General features: G+C 36.8%; 1 pseudogene; it reads left to right on the top strand.

Annotated features, from left to right (window-relative positions):
- The first annotated feature begins 1204 nt into the window (after positions 1-1204).
- LOC131643836 (uncharacterized) lies at positions 1205-19943 on the top strand (annotated as a pseudogene).
- The last annotated feature ends 105 nt before the right edge of the window (positions 19944-20048 follow it).

Genomic DNA, 20048 nt, shown 5'->3' with positions numbered 1-20048 from the left:
AAGCGCGGTGGCGACTTTCACAGAAATATTGATTCGAGTCAATCCTATGACTTCGATATCAGATTTTCCTCGCTACAGAAAAAATAGCGACTTCACTGGGGATCCAGTTTTAAGTGTGTTAAGCCTATTTTTGCTTATCTGCGTGTTTTTATCTGTATATATTATTGTGTGTTTTGTGTGTTTATTTTCTTTTTTTTCTTTTTGATGCTCGATGGTTCCTCTGAGATGAAATAAAGTTCTAACCCGGACTTTTGTGAGTAACTTGAGATAGGAGGTGGTAAGACCAATAGTTGCATGTCAGGAGCAATCCTTAACATGAGCATCATATGGTGGAACCCCAATCAGTGGAGGCCTCATGGAAGGTAGTAGATGTTGTTACGAACTATCGTAAGAACGCTATTACTTTCAATAGTGAGTGTCCGTAGAAGCTGAATGACCTAGAACCCCTTTTAACCCATCTAAGCCTTTTTAGGATGTAGCGCAGAAACAAGGTCAAGTACCAATTTGAGCTTGTTGTCATGCGATGCTACGCTCAGACGAGGTCTTTTTAGGCATATTATTGGCGCCCATGAGCAATTGTGCGAGCCGGTAGTATCCGATAGAAGATTGAAAACTCTGGGAACCTTTGTAGAACCCGTTCGGCAGGTACAAAATTCCCTAGTACATACCTTTGTGGGTGGTTCTTAACTTTGACTCCATGCTCGTGACGTCGAACCTTTGAACTTTGTTCGTGCGGCCATGTGTGATCTTGATTGTGATTGATGCATAAACCATGCATCCATGCATTCATTTGATTTCCAAGGAACTCATAGGTCTTTCTTTGTAAACATCATAAGTTTCATCAAACTCAATAGATCTTGGGTGTCGATGGGGTGAAAACCTTAATCCACCAAAATGGATGATTGATCTTGATGATAACTTGATCAAAGCTTTGATCCAATATAGGATTTACCTCCTTCATGTTTTCATGTTTACAAATTAATAACTTGAATTCTTTGAAAATCAAATAAATAAAAAGAGACAACAACAATTGCATCATTTGCATACATACATCCAGGTTGTCCAGAAAAACTTATCCTTGTCTGTCTCCATCTTCAGAATTTGTCTGTCTACTGTCAAGCTGATTCCTCCACACAAGTACGGAACTAGAGCTGCTGTTAGACAAAGAATGGCAGATCAAGAGAAACATAACATGGAAGTCAGAATGGAAATTGATGAGTTGAAATCAGGCATGATTAAGCTTACCGAGATGATGCAAGTGTTGATGGCTAGGACTGATCCCCCTTAGAGGACTGTTATTTCCGAAGTCTCCACTGCTGTTGTTGATCCTTTACAGGTTCAGAAGCCACCTTCTACTTGGCCAGAATTTGGGTTACCTGAGAATTTCTCTCCAACATATGTCAATGCTTCTATGGTGGGTCAAACTTCGAGGCAGATATTCCAACCTCCGGTCTTTTCTGAACCTCCACCTGTTGTTCATACTACTGCTCAAGCTGTTCCAGTTCGCTATGACAATCCTCTCTATGATTACCGTTCTGTTGGTTCTCGAAGTGTTAGTCAAGGAGATTGTGGTGAAGTTGAAGAAGTCCGTGAGCAATATCAGGCATTGGAAAAGAGGCTAAGAGCCATGGAAGGAAGCAATTTCTTTAGTGTGAATGCTGATAATATGGGTCTTGTTTCAAATCTTGTCATGCCGTCCAAGTTCAAAGTTCCCGAGTTTGAGAAGTACAAGGGGCATACTTGTCCAAGGAGTCATTTGACCATGTACTACAGAAAGATGACTGCTTACACCAACAACCAGAATTTGCTCGTTCATTGCTTTCAAGACAGTTTAAGTGGAGCTTCGTTGAAGTGGTACATGAGTTTGGAAAAGGGTTGTGTTCAAAATTCCAAGATTTAGCTGATGCATTTATGAAGCAATACAAGTATAATCTGGATATGGCACCTGACCGTCGACAACTTCAGAACATGGCTCAGAAGGAAAAGGAATCTTTCAAAGAATACGCTCAACGTTGGAGAGAATTGGCTTCCCAAGTTGAACCACCATTGGCTGAGAAAGAATTGACTGGAATGTTCATGGATACTCTCTCCCCTTTCTACTAGGAGAAAATGATTGGAAGTGTGTCCTCAAACTTCACAGACTTGGTTACTATTGGCCAGAGACTCGAAGAAGGAATCAAGAATGGGAAGGTTGCTAATGTTGCTGAATCCTCTGGTGGATCGAAGAAACCTTATGGAAACTTCCACAAGAAGAAGGAGCATGAGACTAATGCTGTGTCAGATGACAGAAGGGGATCTCGTCGTAGACCTCAAAATGGTGATCAACCTTATGTAGCCGTTGTCGCTCCTGTGCGAATTCAAGCTCCTCAACCTCAAACTGCTAAACAGAATTAGATTCGTAATAGGATCGACTTTGATCCTATCCCCATGACTTATACAGAACTGTACCCTGCTTTGGTCCAGAAAGGGTTGATTACAACAAGAGCTATGCCGCCTCCTCGAAATCCTCTCCCTGATGGTTTCAGATCTGATCTCCATTGTCCTTTCCATCAAGGTGCAGCAGGCCATGATTTAGAAAGATGTTTTCCTCTGAAGGAAAGAGTTCAAGAGTTGGTGAGATCAAAGATGCTCTCTTTCAAGGATATGGGTCCCAATGTTGTCACTAATCCTTTGCCAGATCAGAGTGGCTGAAAACAAGTCAAAGCCCAATTTTCCTAAAGCCAAGTGTTTTAGACAAGATAGCTCATCTTTGTTGCTGATTAGTCACTAGGCCTTGTTTCTGTACTGTTCGTATTTCCTTTATTGTGGTATTTACTTTTAGGCTTTGTTTGTTTCTGAATGGTGATTTTAATGAAATGAGCATTGCATATTTTGAATTCATTTTCATCTACTATGTTTATGTTTATGCCTTATTTTTCAAAAATTTTTCTTCTATTTGCTTTTTCTATCAAACTTGTGTTTTATGCAAAGATTGGAGGGAGGATGATGACAACGAAATACCCAAGTTGCTGAACTGTATACTTTCAAATAAAACTTTGTTGATGATGTACAGGCATTGTTTCAATTCCCAAACACTGAATAAATAAGGAAGTTAATCCCTTGTCAACCCCTCTGAGCCTTCGAAGTTGGTGTTTCTTTCTGTACGAAAAACCCGCATTTTTAACCTGGGGCAGGGTAGTTCTCAGTTAATTTGGCTATGCATTCTATTTTAAGAGAATCATTCAGTACACCTTTCAACAAGTGTTTCAATCGCAAGCTTTCCTCCGCATACGTCAAAGAAGTGTTGGAGATGTCAATCAAAAGGCCAATGATGGCTCATCAATCATTAAGCAAGGCAGTCACTATCTTTCAAAAAAAAATATATATGTATCAAAAAAAATATATACAAAGAAAAGCCTGCTAAGTCAAAACCAAAAAACGACTTAGGCAAAAATAAGGGCATCCCGCTGACTGTAAATGCAAAAATAAACAGTTCAGGCAAAAGGTAGGGATATCAAAAGAAAAAGAAAAAAAAGAGAAGTCAATAAATTCCTCAAGCAACAAAATGTTGTGACAACAAAAAGGAAGAAGTGACTGCAATCTCAAAAGTTCTCTTTGCTTGTGAGCTATCATCATTACAAAGGTGCAATTCCAGAAGCCTCTTGGAACCTGAATGCATGAGTTGAATTAACTGAGTTTAGGACTGGAGATCATCACGAAGATGGGGTGGGTACAATCAAATTTTGAGCCTTATATCCTTTGTTTCTTAAACCGTGAACCAGGCCACGTTACAACCTTTGAAAGACCTAATTGAAGCAAGGTTTGTTTGAAAGCATACTACAACAAGGTTGCATAAGCTGACTCCCATGAGATTTGCCAATCATTTGTTTTGATATCATGCCTTTGCTTTATCTTTCACTTTGAATGTCTTAACCTTTATGTTTTGACCAGTGATTCCATTTGCTTTACATCAATAACATCATTCCAAAAATGATTTTGATTTCAAAAATATGCTTTGAGCATTGCATTAAAATTACCATTCTTGAATGAACATTTTATTTGCAAGTAATCACTCATATTTCAGGAAGTTCAAACAGTCGAGAAACTTGATCAGTGATCCTATTAGGGGCACGTTACTTCAAGATCCTGTTGTTCAGATGTTCATTCAAGATTTGTTGATCAAAATATCATTTCAAGACTTATACTGGGGCAAGCCATCCCAACATGCATTTCAAGAATTGAAGCCATGATCTGTTCATCCCCAGTACAGTTCAACTGAAGCCATGATCAGTTAACTTACAACAATTGGTCAATCAGGGGTAATCTTCTTCAGTAATCCCCAAGCAATTTTATCAGTCCTTCTCAGAGGATCACCAGTCTGATACAGTTACCAATGTGACAAGAAGTGTGTCCAAGCATCTTCTTCATAAGCAGAATTGGCAGGGTTCCCGTGTTGAGGAATCGAGTTCCTATCGTGCCTCACAAAAGAGTCTCCCTCAGTTGTAACAAACAATTGCATTGCATTGATCATATATCATGCATAGAAAAATTCAACATCATGCATTGAAACAAATTTCATACTCATTTGCATTCTTCGAGGTTCTGTTGCTATCAACATCTTCACCTTGAGATCAAAATCCAACTTACTTGGCACCTATCCAAAACAGATACTTGTTTGTCTTGTCCGTCTATTGTTGTTCCTAGATGTATCTTTTCTTCTTTCAGTGTCATTCATGAAAGATTTCCACCATGTTTTATCTTGGTTCCCTTCAATCATGTTTTATCTTGATTGTCTTTGATCATGCTTTATCCCGATCGCCACCATGTTTTATCTTGGTTCCCTTCAATCGTGTTTTATCTTGATTGCCTCCAGTCATGCTTTATCATGATCGCTTTCAACCGTGTTTTATCTTGGTTACCTTCAATCATGTTTTACCTTGATTGTCATTTGATGTTATCCAATCATGTTTTACCTTGATTATCCCTTAATGACATCCAATCATGTTTTATCTTGATGGACCTGTGATGATTATCTAATCATGTTTTACCTTGATTGTCCGTTGATGATTATCCAATCATGTTTTACCTTGATTATCCTTTGACGATATCCAATCACGTTTTACCTTGATTGTAAGTTGGTGTTGCCCAATCACGTTTTACCTTGATTGTAAGTTGGTGTTGCCCAATCATGTTTTACCTTGATTGTCATTCGATGTTGCCCAATCACGTTTTACCTTGATTGTTATTCGATGTTGCCCAATCACGTTTTACCTTGATTGTCATTTGATGTTGTCCAATCATGTTTTACCTTGATATTCAATTGATGTAGCCACATTCATGTATGCCTCAGATATTCTCTATTGATTCTTCCCGAAGTTCAATCATGTTTTATCTTGAAAACTTCTGTCGACTGTCTCTTTCTCCTGTGGAATCCAAGTTTTATCCCTGGATGACACATACCTTTTCCCCAGTGGAATCCTTTCTTATCTCCCCAGTGGTGTTATACTTCCCTCTATTCCATAATCATACTTGATGCATCCATTAGCATCGCATCATACCTTAGGTTCAAAAATTGTGTGTTTTATATTTAAGTCTCTTCAATTACGTCGAGCCGAGGATTTTAACCCTCACATCTCCGGATAGAAGAAACTTAAATAGGGGCATCTGTCATACCCCAATTTTTGACCCTAAGGTCATACATCATTTGCATTTCAATCATCAATCAAGAGTTTCATCTTAAAGCTCTGCTCTCGGTGTTATGCTCATTTCATCTGTAAGAGGGATCATCAAACACCAATGTTTTTTGTATATATATGTTTTACTAACCAAAATACCAAAAATATTGCCTTGTGCTTTTGTATGTTTGTGTTTTGTAGGTATCAAGTCAAACTACCCATCAAAAGGAGCATTTTTCAACAATTGCACTGTGCAAATCGATTTGCATAAGGTGTAAATCGATTTACACAACTGATTTTGCCCAGATTTTGCTTCTGCCATCAGCGCAAATCGATTTGCATAATGTGCAAATCGATTTACATAACTGTTTTTTCCCAGATTTTGCCTTTTTCAGCTATGTAAATAGATTTGCATAAGATGCAAATCGATTGCACCAGTGCGAATTTGGAAAAATGAAGGCAAATTTCAGCTTTTGAAAGTGTTGACATCATTTGCAAGCATGGGAAGCATGACTTAGTTCTCACATTGGATTTCCTACATCATTTTATCATGAGCCCTCATGTGATTGCATCAAGACCATTGGATTTCATTTTTGGCTCCAAAACCTTTCTCCAAGCCTAATTCTATTTTCCAATCCTAACTCCAAGCCACAAAAATTTCCAAGCCTAGCTCCTATAAATTGAGCCATTCCCCTCTTCATTTTTCAAGCTTTGATAGCCAAGAAAACTCTTGCTCTTTCTCTCCTCACCTCTTCCAAACCCCTCACTCAAAGCTCTCTTCTTTTTCCATAAAAATTAGTGAGTCACATCTTGAACCTCACTAATTTAGAGCTAAACCTCAACATAAACACTACTTTCTTCATCAATTGTGAGAGATCAAGGCTTGTGGTTGTGTGTTCTTGAAGAAGATTCAAAGTTTGTGAAAGATTTGGTAAAATTCTAGATCCATTCCATAATTCAAGATGTGATCCATTGTTGTTTATGCTTGATGCACCTTTGGTGCTACATTGATGAGATTTGCTTGCTTACTTGATACATTTTCGTGCACAATTTGATCCAAGATCACAAGGTGTTTGGATTTATGTTTAAACAAGTTTTCTTCGCTTGATTTGCTGTTTTTTTGAAAAACTGTGTTGTGCAAATCGATTTACATCTGGTGCAAATCGATTTACATAACTGAAAAAACTGCGCAGATTTGAAAACAGAGTTATGCAAATCGATTTACACTCTGTGCAAATCGATTTACATCTGAGCAGAATGTATTTTTTGCCTTTTTGGACTTGTTTTTGGTCCTAACTCATCTTCTACTCCATTCTTTTGATATTTTCTTTGAATCACAAGTTAGAGGCCTAATTTCTCTCTAATTTCAATGGACTTAGGGCGTCGATAGGATGAGAATCTAAATCCGCAATATTAAGTGATTGAAACTATGGATGAAAGGAGCTTTTAATGTGGTTCCATCTTTTACTTCTTTTTATTTTGATCGATGAAAGTCTTAATACCTTGAGAATTCTTATGGATTCTTGGTAAAGACTAGATCACTCACCATTTTTCTTTTCGTGCGGTATTGCTTTCGGAGAGTGATCTACATATCGCTTCTCTCGCATGCATTAGCACATAAAGTTTTGACCGGCCTCGTTGTAGGGTGATTTCTACATAAATCACTTGGCGATCTGCTTAACATAGCGCAATATTTCGTGTCCCGAATTAAAAAAGATCAAATATGGAAGAGAATTGTATGCGGTTGATTTAAGACTTATGGAAATTTATCGTGTAGTCGCTATAATTTTATCAAGCTTCTGATAAGTTTCCATTGACTTTAAATCCGAGAACATCCTTCACTCACCATCGATCTTAATTACTAACTTTGATAACATACTTGACAAGTTTCAAGATGGTTATCTTTAACATCTAACAATTGACTTTAATTTCCGCAATTTATTATATCGCTCTTTTATTTTACGCTTTATTTCTTTATTTTATCATTTCATCATATTTACATTCCGCTATTTTCTCTTTGTCCATTTGGACGTTTATAATTCCGCTATTTTCTCTTTGTCCATTTGGACATATGTTTATGTTTCCGCTATTTTTTCTTTGTCCACTTGGACCATACTTTATTCTTATGTTAAAACACTAATAAATAACAAAAATCTAAAAAACACTTAAGGCTCTCTTTTGGACTATTGGTTACTATCCCTAGCATTTTGGAGATTCGGACTTATGGACTTTTAAATTCTGGACTCAGACACGCGATGTCGAACAGGATGTCACGACATTACTATCTGAATGCTTTTAAACAAATGAACAAGAAGTAAACAGAATAACAACACAAGAAAGTTGTTAACCCAGTTCGGTGCAATCACACCTACATCTGGGGGCTACAAAGCCAGGGAGGAAGTCCACTATAAGTAATATCAATTAAAGGTAATACAGATCAAGATTACTCCTTTCACTTAATATCTACCCAATGCAACTTCAATCTAAAACTACTTAGATCAGAGATCCTACTCATTCCCCCTCAATCACAGCAGTGATGAAAAACACTCTACGAATAACAAAAGAAGACACACTTCAAGGACACAACTTGATCTTGCTTAAAAGCTTTAATCAAGTACAATAGTACTCTTGCTTAAAAGCTTCGAGTATTTCTTACAACTCAAACCAAAACACCTAGACCAAGACAATCATCATGATGATTGTTTGGCTTACAAGAAGGCTAGAACGCAAAAACTTAAAACAAAGAACTCTTAAAGCTTCTCAATACAAAAACCCTAATCTGGTCTGCAGCTTCTTCGTAAAATATATAGCCTTCAGAAAACGCAGCAGCTGGGCCTTGGATCCAAATTAGTTTTAAACCTAATAAAACTAATTTCCATAAATCAAGGAACTAAAAATAATAACCATCAAAGACGTCCTTGAATCAGATCAGAATCCAACATTTCCAAATAAAGCGCATAGGATCTTATCAGATCACATAACCATAAATAGTAACAGAAAAGAACGTAACAGCTGCGAATGTCATGACATCGGCCTTGACATCGGGTAAAGGCCTGCATAAGAAAAACTTCACAACAGTAGAATGCATGTCATGACACCAGATTTGACAAGATAGAAACACGATGAGTTTTACCAAAAATTACAGCCAATCAACAACATCTACAAACTCCCCCTTTGGCAAATTTTAGGCTAAAACACTAATTGATGTACCCAAACAGATATCAATGCATACACAGCAGCCAACAACAGAAAAATAAATTCTGTAAGCAAACAACAGCCAGCTTGATTAATCACCAGAAATCCAGAAAACATCTATTTAATCAACTGTTACAGAATACCACTTGTCATTGTCAAGGAGAACCAGGAAACAACCAAAATATAAGAAAACAACAATACAACCATATCCATCAACCAAAAAGATCAACAACAAAAAAAAAACCCAAAACCACCAAAACAACCACTACTCCCCCTTTTTAGCCACAAAAGGATCCAAACACAAACAGAAGCAGAGCTAATCATCAGACCCATCACTGTCTTCATCACTAGAGCCACCAGTATTGTCATCACTTGAGCTACTAGTCTCTTCATCAGCATCACTGCTCCCAGTATCCTCAGAGCCCTCTCTACCCTGAGCAGAAAAGGTTTCTGGAACAGATCCACCAGTTGATTTTCTTGCATGCATCTTTCTTGGTAGACTACGAACATGATCGGTAGCAGGAATAGTGTTCAATGGCACAACATTCAACACAACATCTTGATCACTCACCACATTTGGTGCCCTAGATCCTGATGCTGTTTCAGAGGGAGGAGACGATTTCTTTGAGGGAGAACTCTGAGACCTGGTGAGAGAAAATGGAATGCTGGGGAAAGGTTTGTGAATGCAACGACACAGAGAGGTAGCGTGAGTGCTGAAGATAGGTTTTGGGGGAATGGAAACCGTTTGGACAAATTGTAAAAGAGGGGGAAAATACACTTTAATGTGTAATGATAGCAAATATTTGGAGAGAGAAATAATGTTGGCCCCACACCCGGTTAATTGCTATAATCCTTCACAAAGACAAATGCCTAGTTTACTTCTTAGATTTTCAAATTGATTTGCATCCAAGGCTTTTGTGAAAATGTCAGCCAGTTGAAGATTTGTAGCAACATGTTCCAAGGCAATTATTTTATCCTCAACAAGATCTCTAATGTAGTGGTGTCTAATATCAATGTGCTTGGTCCTGCTATGCTGAATGGGATTCTTTGAAATGTTAATGGCACTTAAGTTGTCACAATATAATGTCATGACATCTTGTGTGACATTGTATTCTGTTAACATTTGTTTCATCTAAACAAGCTGAGAGCAACTACTTCCTGCTGCAATGTATTCTGCCTCTGCAGTGGATAAAGACACACAATTTTGTTTCTTGCTGAACCATGAAATAAGATTATTCCCCAAGAAGAAACATCCTCCTGAAGTACTTTTTCTGTCATCAGCACTTCCAGCCCAATCTGCATCACAATATCCAGTGAGAATAGGTTCACACCCATGAGAGTAGAGCATTCCATACTCACAAGTACCATTCACATATTTCAGGATCCTCTTGACTTGGTTGATATGACTGATCTTTGGATCTGCTTGATACCTAGCACACACCCCAACAGCAAAAGCAATATCAGGTCTACTGGCTGTGAGATACAGCAGGCTTCCTATCATGCTTCTGTATAAACTTTGATCAACACTAGTTCCCTTTTCATCTTTGGACAATTTTAAGTGAGTAGGAGCTGGTGTTCTTTTGTGAGTAGCATTTTCCATTCCAAACTTTTTGACAATGTTTTTAGCATACTTACTCTGAGAGAGAAAGATTGAGTCTTCCATCTGTTTAACTTGCAGCCCAAGAAAATAAGTTAATTCTCCAACTAGGCTCATTTCAAATTCTGATTGCATCTGATCAACAAAATGTCTAGTCATCTTGTCTGACATCCCACCAAACACAATATCATCCACATAGATTTGAGCAATCAGGATCTTTCCTCCTTCATCTTTAACAAAAAGAGTTTTATCTATCCCTCCTTTCCTGTACCCATTACTAGTAAGAAACTCAGTTAGTCTCTCATACCAAGCTATAAGGGCTTGTTTCAGGCCATAAAGAGCTTTTCTTAGTTTGTACACATAGTCAGGATGGTTTGGATCAGCAAAACCTTTAGGTTGCTCCACATAAACTTCCTCACTCAAGTATCCATTCAAGAAAGCACTCTTCACATCCATCTGGTATAGTTTGAATTTTAGAATACAAGCAACTCCTAGCAGTAATCTAATTGACTCAAGTCTAGCAACAGGAGCAAAGGTTTCATCAAAGTCAATTCCTTCAACTTGAGTGTATCCTTGAGCAACTAGCCTTGCTTTGTTTCTGATAACAGTTCCCAGTTCATCTGACTTGTTCTTGTAAACCCATTTTGTTCCAATGATATTAGTACCTTTAGGTCTTGGTACCAGCTCCCATACTTCATTCCTTTCAAACTGGCCTAGTTCTTCCTGCATGGCATTAATCCAGAACTCATCTGTTAATGCTTCCTTAACATTCTTAGGTTCAATTTTTGACACAAAACAAGAGTTTGAAGCTAGTTCTCTTGACCTTGTAGTAACTCCACTGTTGAGATCTCCTATAATAAGTTCACTAGGATGATCTTTTTGAACTCTTATAGATGGACTCTTGTTAGGAGGTTCAGTCTCAGACTCTGTGATAGTAGGACTGCAATCATCTTCTCTTGTAGATCCTTCAGCTGTAATATCCCAGAATGTTCCGACATCTTCTGTGACATCTGCTTGATTGTGGACATCATCAACCACAACATTTATGGACTCCATTATTACTCTGGTTCTTGAGTTGAACACTCTATAGGCTCTACTATTTGTAGAGTAGCCCAGAAAGATCCCTTCGTCACTCTTGGAATCCATCTTCCTTCTGTGATCTCTATCAGCAAGAATGTAACACTTACTACCAAACACATGGAAGTATTTGACAGTGGGTTTTCTTCCCTTCCAGATCTCATATAGGGTGGTAGAGGTTCCTTTTCTTAAGGTAACTCTATTATGGACATAACAAGCAGTATTCATGGCTTCAGCCCAGAAGTAGATAGGAAGATTCTTAGCATGGATCATAACTCTGGCTGATTCTTGAATGGTTCTATTTTTTCTTTCAACAACCCCATTTTGCTGTGGAGTAATAGGGGATGAAAATTCATGATGTATTCCTTCAGAGGAGCAGAAATCAGCAAACTTTTGATTCTCAAATTCCTTTCCATGATCACTTCTAATTCTCACAACACCATTTTTTTTTTCTCTTTGAACTCTTTGACACAGGTCCTTGAAAACATCAAACACATCTGACTTTTCTCTGATGAAGTTTACCCAAGTGTATCTGGAGTAGTCATCCACAACCACATAAGCATATTTCTTTCCTCCAAGACTTTCCACTTGCATTGGTCCCATCAAGTCCATATGGAGCAGTTCAAGAACTCTGGAAGTGGTCAGATGTGTAACCTTTGGATGTGACATCCTGGTTTGTTTTCCTACCTGACATTCACCACATATTCTTCCTTCATCAATTTGTAGCTTAGGAATTCCTCTCACAGCTTCCAGAGAAATAATCCTTTTCATACCTCTTAGATGAAGGTGGCCAAGTTTTTGGTGCCACAGCTTTGCTTCTTCTTCTTTAGAACATACAGTTGAGTAGCTGGATTCATGGGACACCCACAAGTAGCAGTTATCTTTGGATCTGACTCCCCTCATTACTACTTCCTTTTCTTCATTAGTAACCACACACTCAGCTTTAGTGAAGTTGACTTGGTATCCTTGGTCATAGAGTTGACTGATGCTTATGAGGTTAGCAGTCAGGCCCTTGACCAACAAAACACCTTCTAAATTTGGCACTCCTGAACAGTCTAGTTTTCCAACTCCTTTGATTTCTCCTTTAGCTCCATCACCAAAGGTTACATAGCTAGTAGAGTGATTCTTGATATCAACAAGCAGATTCTTGATTCAAGTCATGTGTCTGGAACATCCACTGTCAAAATACCAATCTTCTTTGGCTGAAACTCTAAGAGATGTATGGGCTATTAAAGCCATATTTTTAGGTTTCCATTGTTGCTTCTGGATGGACATGATCTGCTTAGGTTTGTAGTAAGGAGCTTGATCTGGGTATCCGTATAATCTGAAGCAAAAGGGCTTAATGTGTCCAAATCTTCCACAGTAATGACATCTCCATCTTTGAAACTTTCTCTTCATTTTACTTTTGTCTTGATGTTGAATCACATGTTTTGACATTGGTTTCAACATCTCAGTTTCAAGTTTAGCTCTGCTACTATCTTGGGAATGTTTCTTTGCACCAACAAATCCTATACCAGACATATCTCCTGAACTTTTTCCAATCTGCAAAATCTCCTCCAACATATCCGAGCCACTGTTAAACATTTTTACAGATTTTGACATCTGATCAAGTTTGGATTGTAACATGATAATTTCACTGTTTAGTTCAGATATAGTTTTACTAAGTCCTTTGTTATCAGCCTCCAACTGAACTATGTATTTCTTCTGCTTTTCACCTTGTTGACAAACTTCAGCACTTCTGATACACAGCTTTCTGTAGGAGGCTGCCAGTTCTTCAAAGGTTAGCTCATCTTCACTAGAGTCTTCATCAGAATTACAAACCCCAGTAAGGGCTGTGACATGTTTGGCTGATTCTTCTTCAAAGTCACTCTCAGAATCTTCATCAGACCAGGAGACTGACAATCCTTTCTTTTGTTTCTTGAGATAAGTAGGACATTCAGCTCTAATATGTCCATACCCTTCACATCCATGACAATGAATCCCTTTGCTGTGATTGTACTTTTCTTCTGGTTTTACTCTTCTGCCAGAGTCATAAGATCTACTGGTGTCAGATGAGATGTTCTTGGCATTAGGTCTTGGCTTCTGATCCATTCTTCTCATTATTTTGTTGAATTGTTTACCAAGCATAGCTATAGATTCAGATAGATTCTCTTCTCTACTTTCCTCTGCTTCTTCTTGAGAGTTGGACACAAAAGCTATGCTTTTGTTTTTTTTTTTTCAGAATTGTCACTGATCCCCATCTCAAAGGTTTGAAGAGATCCAATTAACTCTTCTACCTTCATTTTGCTGATGTCCTGTGCCTCTTCTATAGCTGTAACTTTCATATCAAATCTCTTAGGTAGGGATCTAAGGATTTTTCTCACCAGCTTTTCATCAGACATTTTCTCTCCCAAAGCTCCCGAGGTATTAGCAATATCAAGTATATTCATATGAAAATCCTGAATACTTTCATCATCTCTCATCCTTAGATTTTCAAACTTCGTAGTTAGCAGTTGAAGTCTTGACATCTTCATTTTGGAGGTGCCCTCATGAGTAGTCTTGAGGGTATCCCAGACATCTTTGGCTAGTTCATAATGATGTACTAGTCTGAATATATTCCTGTCAATTCCATTGAATAAAGCATTTAAAGCTTTAGAGTTGCCAAGCGCCAATGCCTCCTCATCTTTGTCCCATTCTTCCTCTGGTTTAAGAGTTTTCTTGCCATCTTTATCAGTAATGACAGGATGTTCCCATCCTTTGTTTACAGCTCTCCATGCTTTACTATCCACGGATTTCAGAAAAGCCACCATGCGAGGTTTCCAATAATCATAATTGGAACCATCCAGAATGGGTGGTCTAATCACAAATCCACCACCTTCTTTGTCCATAGTACCAGAAAATACTGTCCCTAGATCTCACCCAGTAAAAACAGGCAGGGTGCCTGCTCTGATACCAATTGAAATTCTGGACTCAGACACGCGATGTCGAACAGGATGTCACGACATTACTATCTGAATGCTTTTAAACAAATGAACAAGAAGTAAACAGAATAACAACACAAGAAAGTTGTTAACCCAGTTCGGTGCAATCACACCTACATCTGGGGGCTACCAAGCCAGGGAGGAAGTCCACTATAAGTAATATCAATTAAAGGTAATACAGATCAAGATTACTCCTTTCACTTAATATCTACCCAATGCAACTTCAATCTAAAACTACTTAGATCAGAGATCCTACTCACTCCCCCTCAATCACAGCAGTGATGAAAAACACTCTACGAATAACAAAAGAAGACACACTTCAAGGACACAACTTGATCTTGCTTAAAAGCTTTAATCAAGTACAATAGTACTCTTGCTTAAAAGCTTCGAGTACTTCTTACAACTCAAACCAAAACACCTAGACCAAGATAATCGTCATGATGATTGTTTGGCTTACAAGAAGGCTAGAACGCAAAAACTTAAAACAAAGAACTCTTAAAGCTTCTCAATACAAAAACCCTAATCTGGTCTGCAACTTCTTCGTAAAATATATAGCCTTCAGAAAACGCAGCAGCTGGGCCTTGGATCCAAATTAGTTTTAAACCTAATAAAACTAATTTCCATAAATCAAGGAACTAAAAATAATAACCATCAAAGACGTCCTTGAATCAGATCAGAATCCAACATTTCCAAATAAAGCGCATAGGATCTTATCAGATCACATAACCATAAATAGTAACAGAAAAGAACGTAACAGCTGCGAATGTCATGACATCGGCCTTGACATCAGGTAAAGGCCTGCATAAGAAAAACTTCACAACAGTAGAATGCATGTCATGACACCAGATTTGACAAGATAGAAACACAATGAGTTTTACCAAAAATTGCAGCCAATCAACAACATCTACAGACTTAGTACCTCTGGACCCTTATTCTATTGTTACTCTGCTGTTATTCTGTCTGTCTGGCATTGGATTGTTGTCTGTTTGTATGTGCAGGTATTTCCTTGAAAGTCCTTGATGGTTAATTCCAAGGCATTGAGATAAGGATTTTACCCGGAAACAGCCGTTACTCTGCCCGATTTTCGTCAGAATTTTAATGTGCTTAATGCGAAATGGTGCTAAGATAATAAGTTCATCTGGATCCCCAAGTGATAATGTTGGTTTAGTATTGATATTCCAAAGGATGGGAAATCTACCTTGACTCACAATGTCAAGTGTTGGCTTCTTATTTCGGTTAGACCGTTTCTTTCCTTAGCTTTTATTTTACGCAATAGGTTAGCCTCTTCATCTCCTCCCACTTCTTAAATTTTCAAAATCTTCTCCCTTTTTCCAAAACCTTCCTATGTTTGCAACCTTTTCAAAACCTTTCTTTAAAAATATCTTTTGCCTTTAATGGCCTTTTTCTTCAAAAGTTTAGACACTGTTAATTGTCGAAACGAGTGGTTATACCCCACGATTTTGAAATTGGTTGATATAATGAGATCTTTTCCGCGTGAGAGAGCTAGTGGCATACTCGTCGATTTTATCCGAGTTGGAGCCCTTCTTTCATTAGCGATGCAAAGAACTCGTTTGTTCTCATGCTCAAGATCAATGGCTGAGTATTTCTCTCCAACGACGATAAAGTGTTTATTCGTTTTAAAAATGTTTTCCCTTTAAGCGGAACTACATTAGCTCTGACTTCTCCATTGCACCGAGGAGGTATGTAGGCACAAAGCTTAACGCTTTGCCGAGCTTATTTTAAAAATAAAACAAACCCTTTTTTAGCACACACGACACAGATTTTCAAAAAGGTTCCTGTGGAGTACCACAGATATGAGGGGTGCTTAAAACCTTCCCCTTGTATAAACAACACCCGTACCTAAGATCTCTTCTTTTTGTTTTTTAAAACAAACTTTGGGTTTTTTTTCGTTCTTTTCCCTTTTCCTTTGGAAATAATAAAGCGCGGTGGCGACTTTCACAGAAATATTGATTCGAGTCAATCCTATGACTTCGATATCAGATTTTCCTCGCTACAGTGACAAAAAAACAAAATCATTTTCTTGAGCACTCGAGCCCAAAGAAGGCATCAGGTGTCTCATCCCGATTTTTTCACGCGACAATTAGTCCAAACAACTTTTGAATACTTACACAATCAGCGACGGATTCACATTGGGGAGAGTGGGGGCTCATGACCCCGCAAAGCAAAAAAAAATTAATAATTAGTATTAATTATTTGTTCAGCCCCCATATAACTCCAACAAACCCACTAACGTGTACTATGTAACTACCCAATACTACTTTAACTCTTCAAATTCTTTTCTTAATTATTACCATTTACTATTTCTATTTTATTAATTGTTTTAACTTTTCAAATTCAATTACAATCTCCACTCATTCTCTCTCTTAACTTTATTCACATTCTCTCACAATTCTTACGATTTACTCTCACATTTTGACATAACACTTTTTTTTGTTTCTTCCTCTTCCATTATTTTATTCAAGAGTTCAAGTTCAACATCAATTTAGTTTTGTGAGTCTGTGACTTTGTCTAATTGAGTCATTTGCAACTGATATATAGAGGTATGTTTTTTCTTTAATAAATTTATTTTTGTCATTTATTTATGTTTAACATAACATTGTAAAATTATAGAAATAGTTTTTTTATTAGGTGTTTATTATAAGAAGAACAACAAAGAGTATTTGAATTAAGATAAATGTATGTTCTTTTTCACTTTTTGATATAAATTTCTATATTTTTTTAGTGTGCTAGAAATGGAGAGATATTTTAAAAGGAAATTTACATCAGAGTTTCAAGAAAATGTTGAAAGTAGAAAATTATCAACACCTTTAAGGTCAATTATTGGTGGGGAAAAAAGATTTTTAGAAGTTTATTTGAACAATCTTCCAGCTGATCCAGGAGAGAGGAAACAAATGGCATGTTATCATCCAAATGACCGAGATAACATTCGAAGAGCTTATTTACAAAAAGGACCTTGTCAACCAAGAGAGCGTGATTTTCCAAAAAGAAAAATTGGACCTCTTTTTAGGAAGTTTAATCCTGACTGGTTTTTAGAATTTGGAAATTGGTTAGAATATAGTGTCTAAAAAGATGTTGTATTTTGTTTATGTTGTTATCTCATGAGATCCGATATTGGAGAACAAAAAAGTAGTGATGCTTTTTCGATTGACGGTTTTTCAAATTGGAAGAAAAAGGAAAGGTTGGATATACATGTTGGGAATTTTAACAGTGCTCACAATCAAGCTTGGAGAAGTTGTGAGGCCTTAATGAATCAAAAACAACATATTGAAGTTGCTATCAGTAAACAATCAGACTTAATGAAAAGAGAATATAATATTCATTTGACTTCAGTAATTGATTGTATTCGATGCCTATTGAAGCAAGGATTGACATTTCGTGGACACGAGGAGTCAATTAATTCAAAAAATAAAGGTAATTTTCTTGAGCTTATTCATTTAGTTTCAATACATGATAAAAAGCTTGATATGATTCTAAAAAATGCTCGTGGGAATCTTATATTAATGTCACCTTAAATTCAAAAGGACATTGTGACAGCTGCAGCTCGTGAGACCACAAAAGTTATTGTTGATAGTGTTAGAGATGATTTCTTTTCCATTTTAATTGATGAATCTCGAGATACATCAACTAAGGAACAAATGTCTGTTATTTTGCGTTATGTTGATAAAAAAGGAAGTGTCATTGAGCGATTTCTTGGTCTTGTTCATGTTGCAAATACAAGTGTTATATCTTTAAAATTAGCATTGGAGTCATTGTTTGCAACACATAATTTAAGTTTGTCAAGAGTGCGTGGACAAGGTTACGATGAGGCTTGTAATATGCAAGGTGAATTTGATGGACTGAAAAGTTTGATCTTGAAAGAAAATAGCTCTGCATTCTATGTTCATTGTTTTACTCACCAACTTCAATTATCACTTGTTGTTGTTTCCAAGAAGCAAGTTGATGTTGGTTGTTTTTCTAGTTTGGTTAACAATGTATCTAACATTGTTGGAGGTTCGTGTAAATGTCAAGAGATTCTTAGAGAAAGTCAAATGCTTAAAGTTCAAGAAGCTTTATTGAATGGTGAAATTTCTAGTGGTTCTGGATTTAATCAAGAAGCTACATTGAAACCTGCCAGAGGTACAAGATGGGGCTCACGTTATGGTACATTACTTAGCTTGATCTCTTTGTTTACTTCAGTAATTGATGTCCTCGAATTTGTTGAGGAAAATGGCTCATCATCAGATCAACAAATTGAAGCTTGTCATTTATTGAAAAGTATACAGTCTTTTGAATTTATTTTTAACTTGCACTTGATGAAAAATATATTTAGAATTACTAATGATTTATCTCAAGCATTGCAAAGAAGTAATCAGGATATTGTAAATGCTATATCATTAGTTAGAGTTTGTAAAGGCATGTTACAAAGTATGAGAGATAATGGTTAGCATACTTTACTAAATGAAGTATCATTATTTTGTGAGAAGCAAAATATTAGCATTTCAAATATGGATGATGCACTCATTACACAAGGAAGATCGAAGCGTAAAGCTCAAAAAATTTCAAATCTACATCGTTTTCAAGTTGAGTTATTTTATGAAGTGATTGATAGACAACTTCAATAGCTTAACAATAGATTTACCGAGGTGAACGCTGAGTTGCTTCTTTGTGTAGCAAGCTTAAATCCAAGAGATTCATTTTTTGCATTTGATAAGGAGAAGTTGATTCATTTGGCTAAGTTTTATCCATCAGAATTTTCTCATGTGGAGCTTATTGTGCTTGATAGTCAGCTTGAGACTTTTAACATAGATCTTCGGTCTGATGATAAATTTTTTAAGTTAAATGGAATCACCGAACTTTCTGAAATGTTGGTGAAAACTAAAAAGTATATTGTGTATCCAATGACATACTTACTTGTGAGGTTAGCTTTGATTTTACCTGTGGCAACTGCAACTGTTGAAAGATCTTTCTCTGCCATGAGTTTTGTGAAGAATGGTTAACGCAATCGTATGGGAGATGAGTGGTTGAATGATTGTTTAGTTACATATATAGAGAGAGTGACATATTTGATGAAGTGGACAATGAAAAAATCATTGGAACATTTTCAAAATATGAAAACTCGTAGAGGACAATTGTAAGTTTTTTTGTATTTTAACTTTTTTTGTCGTTATATTATGTATTTTGGAACAATTTGAAATATTTTTCTTTGTCAAAGTATATCCATTATTTTTAAGCCCCCACCATAAAAAAGTTCCGAATCCGCCACTGTACACAATTTTGATTAAGGTATAAATTCATTTTTTTTTTATTGTTGTGAAGTGATGGTGTATGCTAATTTTATACAGGCCATGAAACTTTATTGTAATGACATGTGTTTTTTATATGCAGGCTATATTTCCTCGCATATTTGGCCATGAAGAGCACTTATCGCATCTTTTGGATAAATTGAGAGCATGGACATGAAGATGTTTTTGCATTGGCTTTTTCAATAGTAAAATTAGTTTTTGCATGTAGTAGTTTCAACATGGTGAACAAGTTCTATTTAGAAAATGTTTCTATATGCTAATG

This window comes from Vicia villosa, linkage group LG1, assembly GCF_029867415.1.
Source record: "Vicia villosa cultivar HV-30 ecotype Madison, WI linkage group LG1, Vvil1.0, whole genome shotgun sequence".
NCBI lineage: Eukaryota > Viridiplantae > Streptophyta > Magnoliopsida > Fabales > Fabaceae > Vicia > Vicia villosa.
This window is presented reverse-complemented; position numbering and strand designations above follow the sequence as displayed.